The sequence below is a fragment of the Strix uralensis genome, chromosome 3 (genome assembly GCF_047716275.1).
Source record: "Strix uralensis isolate ZFMK-TIS-50842 chromosome 3, bStrUra1, whole genome shotgun sequence".
NCBI lineage: Eukaryota > Metazoa > Chordata > Aves > Strigiformes > Strigidae > Strix > Strix uralensis.
The window spans coordinates 133,915,652-133,933,699 of NC_133974.1; positions in this window are offsets into that span (position 1 = coordinate 133,915,652).

The following is an 18,048-nucleotide window of genomic DNA, read 5'->3' on the forward strand; positions in this document are numbered from 1 at the left end:
ACCCTCCTGAGACGTGTGCGGTACCTATGATTGCAGATGGCGATTTAGACCGGAGGGGTGTTTTAAGCAGAGATTTGGTCACTCTCTGATCCAGAGTCACAGTGGCTGAGCTTCCCCTGACGGTGGCGGTGCAAACTCTCGGGCTCTGGGAGCCCTGGAGCCCCTTCCCTATTGTTAATGCCTGTCACATATTAATCGATGCAGAAGAGACTTGTCTCCTTAGCCCCGTTAAGCTGTGAGTTTACAGCTCTGTGTGAAGTAGCACAGACAAGGTACACGATGAGATGCAAACAGGGGAAAAAGTGCTTTTACTGACGTTCGCAGAAGCAAGCTAAACACCTGTGAGAAGCGGGTGCTTCAGGGACACCCACGTTTGCAAATTGTTCATGGGTATCTTGGAGATAGCACTTCTCTACTTGTGGAGTGATTAGTTACCTCTTCAGCACTGGCAAAGCTTGTGGATGATGAGCTCTGCCTTCACCTGCAGGTGTTGCCATGGCAAGGGACTCTAGAAGTACATTCAGGCAACAAAAACAAAATAGGGATAAAGCAAAAATGAGAAATGGGGAAGAAATGGGAGCAGGAGAAGACAATAAGAATATCACACTGAACTGGTGCTTTCCTGGGGAGAGCTGACATTGTTTGTGGCTGCCTCCAATCTCGTGTAGCATTGCAGGTGTTGGCAGGTAGCTTGCAACCATGGCACCGCAAAGTCTCCTGTCCGTTTGCCAGCCTGCGTTTGTGCTACTCTGGTGCAAACGTGGTCCAGCTCAAGAGAATCAGGCCGTCGCTGTGGTAGCTTTCTGGGACAGGTCAGCTTGCAGCCTAAAACCTCAACTCAGCATCTGATTAACTTTAAGCGTTTGAGGAGTCCCACTCATTTTTGAGTGCTTCAAAGGGTCAGAGTCTATGTCAATCTTATTCTGGTCCTGATTTCCAAGTGTTCAAAATGGGAATAGCGTTTTTCTTCCTCTCTATCCATGTCTTCATTTTCATCCTGCTTGACTAAACCCGTTCTGTGTGTTTGTTTCTAAGTGTGATTACCCGACTTGAACATGGGTGCATCTGAGCTACTTTGTAAAGAAAAGATAGATCTAGAAGATATGTTGGCATCTAGTTTTTAAAGTAGTTACTCCCTGTTCATTCTTCTGCTTGTCAGAGTGAGTCCCGTAGCTGAGGACCTGCAGCTATGATATTTTCTTTTCTACTCATCACCCATACTCACTTCTCTTCAAGGGAAATATTCTTCTCTGTTGCATCCTAACCATATGCTGGGTGAGACCCCATTTCCTTCTTACTTTAGTTTTCTCGAGAAGGAGAGGCAGGTGTGTGGAAGGAAAGAGAGCTGCAGTGTGCTGCAGCCAGTCTCTCATCCAGAAAGTTTTGGGAGCAGGACTGTGGCACCTCTCCTTGCAGGCCAGGTATTGTCTCTGTTGGTGAAGGTCAGTCTCCTGGACTGTGGTTGGCCTCTCTCAGGATGAAGACTTTCATATATGCTAAGTTTATGGCAGGGGGAAGCCAGTGCAGAAAGAAGAATACTCAGTGTGTGCTCCTCAGGGTGTTAACATCTGTGATATATATGCTTGCCCTCGTTCAGTGAGTGCGGCTTCATTGCTAATTAAGAATTGCAGTAATCAGCCAAGAGGCTTATTGTGTGAAGTTGAGGAGCCAAAACTATTTGTGAATTCAGTTCAGATTCAATGGATTTTTTTTCACCCACCCTAGTAACGTTTCATTTCTACATTTTGCAACAAAGTGCTTTCATTTTGTAACAAATCTAATTTCCTTCTTAGAGTGTGAAATGGTAATTTTGTTTTGCTGTAAAGACTATTCTTGGGTTGATCCAAGCCACTAGTATTGTTGTGAGGTTTTTTTGAAGTTTGGTTGTCAGCTTGAAAAAATTAACTATTTGCATAGTTGGTTACATGAGACAGATCAACAGCTCTGGAGCCGTATCTGAGATCAAGGTCTCTGCCAAGAAACAGGATCAACTGACGAGACTGGACAGCCTCCCTGCATTTATTTTGCCATGGGCAAAATGATGCATCCAATATGTTCCTTACAAAGCTTTGTTTTTGCTGGCAATGGGGTAAGAAAGGGTACGTATAAAGTAACCGTTTGCTGCTTTGTTTAGAACCAGTTTATAATTTACTTTTGTAACTTTTTGAAGTACTTCTATAACTTTTTGTAACTGCTTCAGTTCCACTTGGTTTTTATAAGTCAACAAATTTACAAAATTCCACCAATTTTTTTTTTTTTTTAATCTGGGGCCTCGGAGAATGTGAGAGCCAGTGCCCCTAAATAACATGTTGCTGGAAGATTAGATGTTGAGTGCAACCTAGAAATGAGAGCAATCATGGCCTATTTATGAGATATTAACCCATCAGGAATCCTATTCCAAATAAATATGATTTATAAAATGTTATTACGTTGCTGCTACAAGCATCATCCAGCAACTCAATTAGGAATTCAAAAAATGCTGTTTTAAAGACCATTTTGGTCAATGAAAAGACACCATCAACGTCAATGGTGTGTTAGACCAAACTCTGTGAAAGGAGTCCGTTATCAAGGGGCGACATTTTACATTGAACTGAAATAAAAAAGCACCAATCTTAGATCCAAAACCAGAGGAATGTGATCTTATTCCAGTGTGTGTGCGCGTGTGTGTTGTATTTACACCAGTGCATTTCATACCTAAAGAGAAATCTTCACTCTAGTTCGGCCATTTACTTTACACTAGAGTTTGGATTTAACCCTTGACCTTCCGTGGCATCATTCAGTCTGACTAAAATAAAGTACCTTAGGCTGTTTTCTTGCCTTTCTCAATGCCCATATGGGCACTGTGGATTATGCCTAAGGTTTCTGCCCTCCTGCTGTGGACTATTATGGCATGGTTGTCTTTGTGCAGGAATCCTTTATAAGTAGCATTTTCATCTTCATCGTCTCAATACGCACACTAGTGTGTGTGTGTGTATATATATATGTATTCTTGGAGGTGCTTCAGCTCTTTTTCTTTTTGCCCAGTCATCTGGAATTACTCTCTCAAGCTTTCTGTAAGGTTCAGTCACTTTGTGCTTCTCATCTGGGCTTGTCAAATTTTGTTATAGAAATAGTACTTGGCCGATTTTACACTCCTTTTAGCTTTGTTTCCACTACTTACAAGGCCTCTCAAATGTGTGCCCGCTAAAAGAAGGTCCTTCCTAATTTAGATCGCTCTTAATTAGTATCTTGCAATTTCATGATAATTTTTAAAGCCTGGGTGATGCTGTACACAACAGTGTTTTCTCTTAAGTTTCCAACATGGATTCCACAGTCTGTTGACGAGTGCTGACCCAGAGCTAAAGCTGTAAAATCGTTTGCAAGTGTAACAATTTTAAGAATTTCCTTTTCATTCTTAACATTCTCTGTGCTATGTGAGCCCAGACAGCGATGGTTTCTGCTACATGAGGGCTCCTCGAACACGTAACAGTAGATGTTAGCGTAGAAGGATAATTCTCGGCTCACTCGAGTGTTTTGCATATCAGACCCTTCCTGCATTTTTTGGGTTAAACAATGATACCTACCTATGTAGCGATGTTATCTTTCCCATGGGCTTTTTTTATACTGGCAATCTGGGGGGAGGAGATATTTCCAAAGGTCATCATGCAAGCTAATAAACTATTTTAAATGAGATGACGTTGAACTTCTCTCTCTTAAAATTCACTTTCATCCATACATTTTTTTGTGTCTTGAACCAAGTGATTGTACAATATTCCTATTCATAGGTGCCCCCAAACAGATACCTCCTGTCCTCTTCACATTTTCATTTTTCTCGATATATGCCTGTACATATTTGTGCCATCTTGGCCAAAAATAAAACATCTTATTAACATGGAAGCTCATTTTACCTGCCTGACACCTCGCTCTTTGTACTGGTTATCTATATGTTATTCCACACTTGCCTCTTCACGTATTGCACACAAATGTGGTCTCTGCCATTTGCTTACCCTTGTATTCTCTCTGTATGCCTTGGTATGCTTTTTAATTAGATGCACTTCTGTTCTTTCATTGCTTGTTAACCCTTTCTTTTGAGAAGCAGTTTGCCTTAGTCCTGCAAATACCCTCTGTTTTTTCCAAAGTCAAGTCCATTTCCCTCAGTAACCTTGATTTCACCAGCTATCAGTTATATCACAAATAATTCAGCCTCTAATTAGTCCATCTGTTAACTATCCAAGTACACATGACTTATCTTTATTATGTAACATAATGGTCAGTCTTCGTACCTGCTAGTGGTATTTTGGTATGAAAAATATGTTTTTCTACTTATGACATTCCCATGTTGCCAATGTGCCCCCTATGGAATATATTGCAGATTACATGTTTTTATAGTCTGTGTCAAGGAAAGTGGTAAGGATTTTAACTCCTCTGATTTTTTTTCTGCAATTGTTTTTTCTTCCAAGAAAGCACAGCTTTGTAGTTACCCCCTCCTTTTCTTTGCCGGACTTTCCTCGACTTAGACTGGTTAATGCTAACAAATTTTTATGTAAAAAACCCCAAAACCTTACCTTTGTTACCAAAGGCAGAAAAATTTTGACCTTAATTTCCTAATGCTAGTGGTATGGGGCAAGGTTAGATTTCTGTTGTATGGTGAGAGTTTATATTAATCAACCACATAAAATATCTAACCTGTATTTTCTGATGTGGCATAGAGCTGAGAACTTTTCGTCCATTCAAGGTTGTCACAATCTAGAGGACTAAACTTTACTGGACACCAACAGTGCTGATGTTCAAGTTTCTAAATTAATTTTCAGGGGTTTTTTTGTTTCTGTTTTTCTGCAATATTTGTCATTGTTTGAAAAAAATCCCTGTGTGTTCTGGAAGGCTGCATTTAAGATTTGGCTCCCTTGGAACACAAGGATGAGTATGGATAAATGCGAACTATAGCAGCATCACTAGAGTGGGTCTATTGTACGTGTGCTCATGAGGGTTTATAAGAGTTCAACTTACTTTGACCCAGAAGATAGTTCTTTATTATTACACTATCCCTACAAAATGGGGAGAATGTATCTAGAGCCAGCAGATAGTTATCCTTTTGCAATTTGTTAGAGACCACAGTCCTGAAAAGATGCCTTGTACGATTTTATTTTCATGGGCTCAGAATTGAGATAAAAACCATATGTTGCTGAAGGTCTCGTGGTTTCTCAGCTCATGGAGAGATTTCAAGCAACTCAGCTAGCAGTAATAAATTTCTTAGAAACTGGACAAGAATCTTGAATTTTACTTATGTAAAGACTTCATTGTAATTTGTTACAAGTCTGTTGTCTACCTTGAAAACTGTCAAATTATACTGTCCATGCAGATTTTCACAGAGCTATTTTGAATGTTGTCCTCTGAGTTCCATGTAGTCCTCTTACAAACTAGCCAACGATTACAGCAACATGTTGTTCAGTGTTATCTCTAAATCTCCTTTATTCCTGCTACCACTTACAGTGAGTCCCAAAAGTTCTTTGATGGGACAGAGAAGAATTAATGCCAAAGTTGAATGAGTTACAGCCGCTACCACCTAATTAAAATGATTTTGTGCCAGTTGCTTTTGTTGGGTAGGATCCACACATAATATAATTTTAATCCTGTTTATATACGCTCCTGGGACAGATTTGAGATCAGCGTTGCCATTTAAGTGAGGTTAATCATGCATACTGTATGCAGCTTTTGTTTCTCTATTGTATGTGAAAGGTGACTATAGCTGATGGGATCCTGACTGGCCGTTCGCTGCGAAAACCACTACTTTCTTGTTAACAGAGTGTCTGATCATTAACCTAACCCCAGCCCCGGTGACTCTTTCTGCCTGGTCCTTGGAACTGTACAGCTGTTGTTATTCACAGAGGAGCTTATAGTTATGAACTGGGTCGTACTGGCAGCAGATACGTGGCTGTACAGAGGGCAGAAAACAAGTGGAAAATAATTACATCTTCCCTAAAAACAAACACTATTTTTTGTATTCTTGGTGCGTTTTATGTATATGTAAAGGACATTATGGCAAAATGAAAAAGACCCTCATAAAAATCCTTCTTGAAAAGTATTGTTGCTGACAGCCGTGACCTCTGTGAGTCTGCATGTTTACCCATAATTCATAATTAACAAAGACATTAGAACTGCCACTAGAGGATTCTGGGCTTTATTTCTTTCTAACTGGGCAGTACTAATGCTGGAAGTGCTCCCAATTCAGTGATTTAACATTTCAGGAAATCTTGGAGAGGCAGCAGAAGCCTCCTTATATAGTTCATACTCTGGGACTGTGGTTATACAGATATGGCTGAGATAATTATTCAGCTCTTGTTATTGCTATAGTTCTGCACCTGATCCCTGAGCCATTAGAGCACTCTGCAGGTTATTACAACTATCAAACATCAAGGTCTCTTTTCTAGTCTCTCGACTATGTGGTTATCATTTTACTTCTTTTAAATCCTCCATCTGCAGAGAAAGCTTCTGTGCTCTGACTTGGAGATCTGCTAACGCTTTTTTTTTTTTTTATGACTTCCCAAATGAGGCCCTTTTCTTACCAGCACATTAACATAAAAATGTAAACTTAGAGTTTCTCTACTTGTGTTGTTTTTATGTTCTCCCTCTTGTTGATTTCTTCCTCAAGACACTGTGCACCTATGCTTTAATCTGTGTAGAGATTGAGCACAGAGAGGTGGGGGTCTTGAGAACCGTGAAACCGCACCAAATTTCCCCAGAATGATAGTGTTTCTGATGGTGGGTTAAGTTAGTGTTGATTTTTAGCTGGTATACTTCTTTGCTTTACGTACATTTTTACCTCATTGCTGCATTTCAAGCTGGACAAAAATTGAACAAAAATGGAATGATACCTTTGAATGAGGCTTTGACTCTTGCTGTACTTGAAGATTCATTCCGTTGTGTGCTGTAGGTGGGTAGTCCTCAGTTGGCATTTAAGATGGGGAAGCTTGTTGGAAAGAAAATCTTTGCTGTATGTGATCGTATCGGTCTATTGTCAAGTGCCTTTCACTCGTTACCTAAAAACAAAACCAAAAATATGATCAAAACCATTGTAGACCTGAATATCCTAGTCCTTCTTGTAGGTATTCAGGGTGCAGGCATTCACTTGGATGATGATATTTAAGGTGATTTTGTAAAGTAAGAGCCTGGAGCAGTCCTCTGTGGGCTGCCTCATAAGGGAAAACAAGGAGCTAATGCTGCTTCATGCACTAGGGAGCTCAGCTTTTTGAAATCTGTGTTTTGCATTAGATCAACAAAACACCTGCAAAAGGCATTCCATCAGCACCAGGCAAACTGATGAGGAATCTAATCCACCAAGAGTCAGGGGCAGTCGCAAGCAGTATGGCAAAAGGAGGAAACATATGGTTGCCTTACTTAATATTGCTGTACTGTCGTCCCACAACATATTCCCCTAAATGGGCATTAGCTTTATTGGTGGATCAGAAAGATGTGGAATGCAGGAGAAAATAAAAACATTGTATATGTGGGGGGATTTTACTTTTTTAAACACAATATGCAATTTAACAGATATATAATTTATGTTAGACAGAGGAATAAATGTATAATGCATATTATACTATTTTTAAAATCATAGATATTAGTGCGTGTCTCAGGAAAGCTGTGGTTTTATGTGATGAAAGCAAAGGGTAATTATGCTTTGACTTGTGCTTTACTTGTTCTCTGGTTATTCTTATGTATTTTTATTGTCTCCTCTGCATGGCCTTGCATGAGAATAGCACTTTTCTACCAACTCTTTGTTAAGGTCTCTCAGCAGAAAAATATAATATTTTGGCTTAAAAACCCCCACAGTTTCCCAATTGTGTCTGATATTCTATTAGTGTGACATTAAAATAAACAGAAGTCGCCCATAAATTGTTGGGAGAGGCTTGAATATTCTCTTCTATTGGGATAACTCTCTAAAATATATAGAGATATATAAAGTAAGGAAGTATCAGACCAGTGGAACTGGCTAAAACCAGTAAAAATACGTGGATTTTAAGATTTGAAAGACCCATTCATATTTTTTCTACACTTTTGGGAGCTACAAGAAAAGGCAACTTTTGAACCTTTTTTCTTTTTAACAAGTCCACTGATTAAGCTTTAAAATTGCTGTGACTCATTAATTGTAAGAACACATTATTTGTGCTTGCAGCTCCAACTGGCTACGTTGCAGGCCTGAATAGACTTTCAACTTCAGTAGTTATATTAAAAAAAATAAATTGTACACATTCTTATCTTTCAGGTGGCTAAAGCACTCTCTTGTCTTGATCCTAGGACATGTCTGTGCACATGCAAAATACTTTTTCTTTAATTCTCCTGTTGTAAATATACAATGCTGTTTGCAGAATTCCTCACCAATGTTGTTGGTGAAAGCACACAGCTAGGGAAATAGCGTTTACTTAGCTGAATAGTACTGGCTTTGTTAAAGATAGATTAATTAGGAAGTAGTATCAAAATAGTTCAGAACAGAAAGAAAAAGCATTGGGAACAGCACTGAGAAGATAAGTGGTGTCACCCTTAACATAGAGTCCTGTTGTTCTACATAGCTTTCTCTTGTTTAAAACCAATGTGTGCTTACCATTTTAAAGCCATAGTCTTGCAATTTCATGCTTACATGCAAAAACTTGTGTTTACATCCTGTTGGATTTAGGACAGATATGAGAATTGGCTTTGGCCTTAGGATGAAATAATCAGCACCTAGTTTTCATTAATCCCTGACTTTAAATAATAATAACTAGATTTATTATATTTATTAGTTTATAACTTGCTTTGGAATGTGAAACCACATCAATCAGAAAATGGGTCATGAAGTAATTTTCAGGTATTTAATATTATACTATAAGTAGAGACGTGTTATGATGTTTCTATAAAAGGTGAATAATGGGAAATTAATAGAAATGGTTAATTATGCATTTTTGCTTTATTTTAGGACCACCGCAGTAAAACATATGGGGATGTCAGAGCTATGCTTGTGTTGATCTGACAGAAGGCTTCTTGCTTCCCTGTGCCATCGTCACTTCATCATTTTTGGAGGCACGTGCTGCTGTGAACGATACCCTGTGGCGCTCTGTTACCTGTGGAACAAAGGTGACTTAATTTTAATGGTTTTCTTTTAAAAACAGAAGTGCACTCTTGAGTTTACTCTGTGCCGGGGAGCAGCGATGGTGGGCTGCTCCCGGCAAGCCAGGAGCTGAGAGGGTGGCAGCAAGGCTGGTGGGGGCAGTGGTCGCACGGATAAAGGGCACAGTCCTGCAGCACCGGAGCAGGCTGAGGTCAGGTCCGGTCCGGTGATGGGAAAAAGGGCCACATCCAGAGATGGTAAGCAGGGTTAGCAACAAATCACCAGGCAAATCCACAGCAAAGTGGCCAGTCTGAGGTCAAGCTGGGAAGGCAACTTCAGGACTGTTGAGGTACGTGCCCAGGCACAGGCACGTCTGTGGCATAGCTGAGGTGTGGCGACTGAGGACAAGATCCAGACCTTCTGACCACAAATGCATCTTCTATAAATATAGCAAAGAGGAGGAGACCCTGGCAAGGCTTCTCACAGTGCTGCCTTACACCGCTCTTTGTACAGCAGTCTGATCCATGGTTACATAGCTGCAGCTTATCAGAGATGGCCTTGAATGCAGGCACCCAAATCAGGGGCTTGAGGACTGTGCGTGCCTGAAAATATGGCATTACATGATTGGTCTTTTGGATAAACAGCACATTTAAAGAATAAATTCTTGGTTTCCTGGTTTGTAGTCCCTAAGCCTAACACTTGTGAGAAACGGTCAGTTGCCAATTATCCATAGCTCAGACAGGATGCAGTGTGAAGCACTCTTTATTACGTTCTTGCAAGACCGGGTGCCCCCATCAAGTGGAGCGCCTACCAGCCATCATGCAATGGTTTATATCCCTTTCTCCCAACCGCCGGTTCCCTCCCCTGATTCCTCATTGGCTGAGTACTACAGGGTGTACAGACTTCCCGAGCCGCCTACTGATACGCCCCTTCATGTATGTGTTCATACATCGCATGTTCATGGAAATGAACCTTGGCTTTCTCCAGGGCGGAGAAGTTAATATGCATGAGCTCATCACGCAAGCGTACTAAGATGGAAAAGTTCGCCCCAGTATCTGCATCCATCTAAAGCCAGTTCCAAGTACTGGGTCATCACAGTTGACAAAAAGACCACTTGCCTTCTAGCCCTAGGCCAGGGATTTCAATGGTTGTGAATTGCTCTTGTTGATTGCTTTGGTGAATCGCTCCCGCCCTTCCCATCAGGCTTATTATGCGAAAACAACATTCTTTCCCTTACACACTGAACTGCTGAACTTCAAATTAAAAATAGATAGCATTCCTTAAGTTTGAAAGCGTTTTGTGGACTTAGACACGCTGGCCCCTCTAGAGCCAGTAGGAAAGGAGCAACTAAATCCTTGTGAATGGTTTAGAAATGTAACGTGTTGAAAAACTGCTGACTAGCATGTTGTCCAGTACTCATTTCTGCCTAGATAGATACTATATACTGAAAGGAAAAATATGCATGTACTTTTCGTGGATGTTTTATAAGACTATATTCTGTGCTATTCAGAACTCACATCAACTTTCCTGTGAGTTGTACAGATGTTCTTGATTGCTGGATTAAGTTATTTATCACTTTAGGAAAGGTAACAAGTTTTAAAAACCTAGCAGTAGAAGATATTTACCTGACCACATGGAAACTCTTAGAGAGACCTGTCTTGCTAGTAGTTTTACCCATGGACAGGTTTGCAAAATCAGGCTGCAGGGGAAATGCTTCCAGCTATCAAGCAAAAATTAAGAGAGTGTGTAGCAAAATAGTGTTTATGTATTTCTCCTTCCATTTATATTGACTATAGTTCTGAGGTTTGACCCATATTTTATACGGACTGCACTCAGCAATGTGTTGCATTATTTTCTGCTGTGGAAGAGCTGGCGGTGGAGGATTCTTCCAAACTGGGAAGGGTACAGTGGCAAAGGATGGGGCTGGAAGCTGGGAAAGAGATCAGGAGTCGATGGGTGTTTCCTGGGGAGCTGAAACTACAACTGTGTCTACCTATTCTACCAAAATAATGTTGCCTTGGGATGGAGCACCCTGCTGTGGTGCATTTCTCCTTGGTGACAAAAGGGAGTATGAATTCTTTAACAAAGGGTGAGTTGAGCGCTCAACAAATATTAACATGCAAATGTAATACTGGGAAAAAAAGGTCTAATTTTTAGGTAATGCAAAGCCACCACTCCTGCAGGGAAGAGTAATCTCAGCTGAAATACACTGGCGTGTACACCACAAAACCAAAATGAATAACTTGGCCACATCCTTAGCTTGCTCCACTGCAACTGTCATTGCAGCAAATGTTTTATATAAAGTCACCCTCTGCTTGGAGACTTCTTGGGTAATTACGTAATAGGAGATGGTGCTTCAGTTCTTGTGGATTTCTATTACAGTTATACCTTAATGTCCGTTGCTTTTCTCACCTTTCTGATGGATTAGGAGCAACACCTTTTTTTTTTTTTTTTCCTCACAGAAAATAAGTTTTAAAGAAGTATCTTAAAATGAGGTTAGATTTTGCTTTGTATTCTTACATAGTAGTCGTTTGGTAATGTTAAAAGTCTCTATTCAGTTCTCTGTTTTAATGCATGCATGTCACTAGCGCTTAGGTGTGCAGTGATATATCCTTTTCCATTTCAAAAGCATTGATCTAAGTCTCCTTCACTGAGAGGGATTTCTTTTTTTCTTCCTTTTTTTTTTTTCCCTTAAATAAATCTTAGTGAAACAATGTAACATTTTAGGTCAGTCCTGTAGGACCACTCTGGTCTCAGTGTAACCGCTGCTGCAGAGCATGGAAACTTGCTGGCACAGTATTGCAAAGTGACTCTGCAGGGGCTGGATGACTTCCAGCCAGCAATGAACCACAGCCAAGAAATGCCAATATGGATAATGCAAACAAGAGAGATTTGGGGCACATTTCGATTTAACCATCTGATTTAATTGACAGAATAAATGCACCTGTCATCGGGTAATATTCTTGTGATTAGTTTTGGCTGTGCTGATGAAACGATGTTAAAAGAATGTCAGAGCAACCTGTCCTGGGACTCCTACAGGCAGCTTCAAGCTAAGGAAGGTCAGTTTTCAACTAGATAAAAGATTCAGAATTACCTCTTCTTTCTTTGCTCTTTTGTGATTGCATGTGTCTTTTACTGAGACACAGAACAATTTATCTTGCATATTTTCCCTCTGCAGCCCTTGTTATGCATCCTCGGGTCTAAACAAACACACTTAAGGGTAATGATGGCCTGTTCTTATCCAGGCTTTGTTAAGGCCATTCTGCATTTGGAAGGAAATGCATTCACAAGGTCACCGTTTACCCAGATGTACATTGTCATTCAGAATTGGTGGCCTTTCTGGAAATGGCAGCTCGTTTAAGAGCCAAGGTGTGCTGTGCACCAGAGCCTTTTGCCTCCTTAAGTAGCTGGTTAGTAAGAAAAAGAGACTGGCATCTGCAGCCCAGGGGCCATAGCCACTGTCAGGTAGTCTCCTGTACCAGGAAGCAGAGATTGTTTCTGAGTAAGAGCATGCCAGGACATGCTGTTGGCTGGGACAGGTATCATTTATTGAGCCATTTCAGCGGATGTAAAGGTAAGAGAGTCAAAGTTGTGTTTATTGTTACTGCGTGTGATGGGGTGCCTGTACCTGCAAACTGTGGATGTTTGAGGAACATGATGAGGAAAATCTCTTGGTCTGAAATGGTAAATTGGCAAGCTGGACAAAGGTTTGGAGAAGAGACAGATGAGGATCTCCATTTTATGGGGAAACTCTTCTGCTGGAGAGAAATAGTCCTAAGGAGGAATTACACCTCCTCCATGAATAATGTAATAGGAATTACGCCTCCTCTGTAGTACCTGCTGCACTGACTTACGTTGCCATGTTGCATGAAGTGGTTGTGGCCACATGGCTGCACATCCCTTAGTACAGATGGAGCTGCATCTGTCCCTGTTTCAAAGGGGGAAATTGAGGACAAGGCAATTTAATGACTTGCCAGAGGTCACAGCTAAGGTCTGTGACAGCACAGGGAATGAATCTAAATTCCTTCAGGCCCAGGGCCTTATCTGCAAGACAACACTTCTGTTCATAAAAAAAGAAATAATAATAAATTTTTTTTTCAGCACCACACTTCTAATGGTGTTTAATGTTCATTTTGGTGTACTTGAAAGCTTCACTTCGATATTTATTGTTTTTAAGCAGGGATGTTAATATACTGAGAAAAGAACCTGAATGACAAACCTCCTTGTTGAAAACCTGAATGTACACTTAGGACAGCCTCTCCCATGAGCGGTTAGCACAGGCCACCTGAAACTGCTCCAGAGAAGTCAGATACTTGGATGCTCACTTTTGGGGAAGGGTTAGTTCAAACTCCTGCATCCATTTCACACTAAGATGGCTGAAGTAGTAGTGCCAGACAGGCATTCTGACTAGATAAATAAATTCAACATTTAAATAATGTTTATGTGCTGACATATAATTTGTCAAAACCCAAATTGCTTCTGATTGACAAGTTACAAATGTAGGAGGAGAAAAATGTAAGCTAACTTTCTCATGAACTGGATTGCAGAGCTAAAGTGGCACAAAATGTAAAATACATCTCTTTTGACTAGAGTAAAATAATTTTTTAAAAATTAAGTCCACGTGAACAATATTGAACAGAGAGTGGTGAAACTTGTCCCGTGTTGAGGTACTGCAAAGATTTAGATGCCATCAAATTCCCTTTAAGTTGCACGTTGCGTGGGGTTTGAGGCTGCGCTGGTCTATTGCATAGGATGAATTTCATCTTAAGAGCAGAATTGTTGAACAAGTGCTCTTGAAAGTGTTATTTTTTTCTTTGTCAATTTGCTAAGCATAAACATAAGTTAGCCTCCAGATAGCACCGAAGTACTGCTTAAATTACACATGGTTAACCATGAAATTTGGGATTGCACATGGTTTCACTCTCACAGCTTAAAGACGGTTTTGTTTTCAATGCATTTACACGCTAAATAATCAAACAAGTCAGTTAATGACCAGACGCTAGAGAGTGCTCTCAGTCTGCTAATACCAGTGGGAATGCTGTGTGAGGTGGAGGTAGAGTGTGGTATGTGGTCCTGGGTTAGTAATATCGCAGACAAAAATTGCTTTTGATGATGAGAGTGTTGTTAAAAATAATTTCTAAATTTCATTTGTAAGCCTCTGTTAAAGAATTCTGGTTTCCTTAGTAAATATCTACAAATGCTACATTGATGTAACAAATGTTAAAGAAATATATATATTTATATTTTTGATAAGGCTTAGTCCAAACGGCTATTCAGTGGCTCCTGCATGTTACTAGCATTCGGCAACAGGTCTGGGCTGCAGGGAAGGTCCTGGCTTAGGTTAGGCGTGAGCATTTGCACTCTCCTCCACAGTTTTGTTCCATTGGCGCCAACTTGAAAACTCCTTTCATTAGGTATCGTCAGTGTGAAGATACCATTTTTTCAGGAATCATTTATATTTTTGGTCAATGCCAGTGCTCTATCAGACGCACACAAACTTCTCCTTTTAGGAAACTTGTTTTAACTCTTAGTTTTCCATCATACTATCTCCCATTGTATGTCCATTTACAGAAGATTGGAAATATTCAACTTGAGAAATATTTTCTTCTAATTTACACAAGGATAATATTTATCATGTGTAATTGTATTGATTTCAGGGATAGTATGTAAGGCAGGGGCTCTAAGACTTCAAAACAGCTCAGAAAAATGCATCTGTGCATATTTTAGATTTGTCAGATTAAACACATTAAAATTCTATGAGAGAAGAAACACTAAAATATCACTGTAAAATGAATTCAGCAGATTGTGCCATGGACAAGGCTCACAGGAAGAGAGGGGAGAAACTAAAAACAAGTTTGAAGCTTCTGTGTGGTTGGAAGCATGGCCGCTTAACTCCTTCACCTTGAACTTTGAAAATAAAATTCTGGGTTGCCGTGAATAATGAGGAGACTGAGGAATACATGACGTTATTTAGAAATATGTTGTAGCTTGTAAACATAGGAAGTTTTTTTCGGTAATCTTGGAGGGACTTGGCATTAAAGAGAGAAGACTACCTTAATTTGGTTTTGAAAGTAAAACTGTTAAGCAAATAAAATGCAAATGATTTTTCCAGCTCCTCTCTGTCTAGTTTTTGACATTCTACAAATAATAAACTGAATCTTCCATGAAAAAGTTCTATTCCTGCTTCTGTCCCTGGCTTTAAGTTTCAGCTAACTCTTGAGTAGATGTGTCCTAGGTAACAGCGGCTTTCCTAAAGCTCTAAAGCACTCTTGAAGCAAGGGTTACAAACATCATTAGAGCAAAGTGTTTCTGGGTGATGGATGTGGGGCAGGATCACTTCCCTGGATTTGTTTCCTTTGCTTCCTCAAATTCTGCTTCAACTTCCCTACCGAAAATGCAGTGCAGCTCATGAGTCAGTGGCGAGGAGGAAACTGGCTCCATGTGTCTGCAGATGTGTTGAGTTGGTCTGAAAAATGTGGTGAGGTGGAGCAGTTGTATTGCTACTGGTTCACGTGCGGAAGAGCCGCACCTTTCAGTGGCTGGTGGCAGGGGAGGGCTCTGAGGGAACCTGGGAACTTGGAAGAACCTTTTGCTTCTAGGGAAAAAACCAGAGCATTTGGAGAAAGAAAAGAGGAGCTGAAGAGAGACTTATTTTATTCAATTCTGTTTCTACATAGGGTATTAGAAAAACAACGTGACTTTTGATCCCAGAACCAAAGTATAGCTTAGAGTAAATGGGTTCAAATTCTATTAAGTTAAAGAAAAATGTGCCTGCTGTCCTGGGGGTGGCTTTGGCACTAAGTCTTAATACTAATTCCCGGTTTCCATACAGCCATCCCACCGCATCATTAAATCTCACAGGAAATGCAAATACAAGTTGCCTGTCATTTATCAATGAAAATATTGTTTAACATTTGCAGTGTATACACAACCCATTATAAAATTCAGTGGTGCATGCTCAGAAGCAAAATGTATTACTGTAGATATCAGTAGATAACTATTTATAATTAATCCTGTAGGAATAGCAGTTCTAACAGTAAGAAACATCTAAACTAAATGGAGGGTGAAAATGCCTTAAGTTATTTCCCTGGCTGCTTAGGCTACTGGTTTGGTCATTTCAGGGTCAGCCTTCATTCAGACAGCAAGAGAAGTGAGCCAGAATTCGTTGCCCAGCAAACAGTAAATACTCAGAGAAGGCCTGAGCTTTATGCCATGATCTAGTTTTTGGTATTTTGAATTACAAAATGTTTTGTTTAGGTTTGCATGTCTGTATAGATAAAGCAGCTTCTCTTGCAGTACACCCTGCGATCAGAAGAGTCTGGGTGAGTCCCTGTTTAAAGCTAAAGCAGCCCTGCAGAAGTGCCTGTCACAGGTGTTTCAATCAGCTCTTCCAAAGACAGACTTTTTAATTCTCCTTAATATTCACATCATCAATTGGGGAGAACCCTCATTTCCGTCTATTAGCATGGCTTCCACCTGTAGGACATGAAAAATTATCTGAATTGAGTTCATAAGCGATCTTCCTGAGAAATTACTCCATAATCGATTTTTAGCTGGAGAATGCCTTACATTAATGACATTACTGGTCATTCTGCCTCTAATACTTACACTGTCACCTCTATTTCTGTCTCTTCCACTGGTCTCTAAGACAGCCCATTTTCTCCCCTTCTCAGTGCACATATGTAAAGACACAGACCTTTTACACCTGCTTCCTGATGACTGAGAATTTCCCAGACAGAGCTAAGTGACCTTTCTTAAAAGTATGAGGTGTTTCTTAGAAGTAAAATGCACCAAATGGAAATTATTAAACCTAAAATACAGACTAATATTACTTACATGTGAGACTGGGGCAGGATCTGTTCTTGCAGGCCTGGGGGGTCCGAGGGGCTGCTGCAGTCATGCTGTCTGTAAGTTGGTCTGAGCCCTGGCAGCCAACCCCCCTGAGAGGAGACAAGCTCAGGGATATATCACATTGTATATATTTAACATACACTTACTATATATGTGGTTGGAGATTTTTGTTTGGTTCTGTTTTTTGGAAAGGGGTCTCGTTTCTCAGCTGATTTGCTTCCTGGCCATTTGTTGTTGATTATTCAGACTGATGTATCTCTCTGCCACTCCCTTTCTCTTTTAATGTAAATGATAGTGCTTCAATTTAAACTTGAAACATATCATGGATGTGACCACCCTTTGCTGTCAATCTCTGGCATGGTAAGACAGAGCTCCAGGCTTAGCGTAAAAGCCTTTCAGATGTAGAGGAAAAACCACAAGTTAAACGCGAGTTCAACTCTTATGCATCTCTCCAGGCACATTGGAAAACATTAGAATAGCAGTAAACTTAGAAAGATGGCGAAATGACTCGTGCTTACAGCACTGTAAAGACCTGTCTTCTTGCTGACACCTGTACTGGCTAGCTTCTGAAAGACTGTTTTTCCACGTAGTTTTTCAGTCTTGCAGAGGTGGTCGCGGCGCTGACGGTGTGTACGGCCCCTGACACCCTGTTCTTCACTAGCAGAGAGCACTTGTGAGCCAAGCTGAAGTTCACCCAGTCTTAGGGTATTGCTTGAAATCCCTCGGTCTCTGGGTTCTTCGGGGTGGACGCAATGTGAATTGGCGTTCAAAATTTGCTGCCACTTCTGTGTGTGTTGGAGTGTATGAGAAACCCTTTAACTTCAGCTGTATAATTCTTACACCTTCTTCAAGTACTGTGCATGCCAACTATATTGGCTGCTGTGCGGCTGGGTCTTGTGTCTTATCTTTCATCCATTGCTAGTCAGAATGACTCAGGTGCCTAAACATACAGACTTAAGGTGCCTGAAACATCTGCAAGGAATGAAACGCAATACAACACAGGGTCTTATGGGTGACCTACCAGACCTGCCCGGGGGTCCAGAATGACCACAGGTGTTGTGCTGGGGACCTGAATCCTGTCTGGTACGTTGATTACGTGGAAGTTTATCTTGAATATGTCCCAACAACTCAATGCT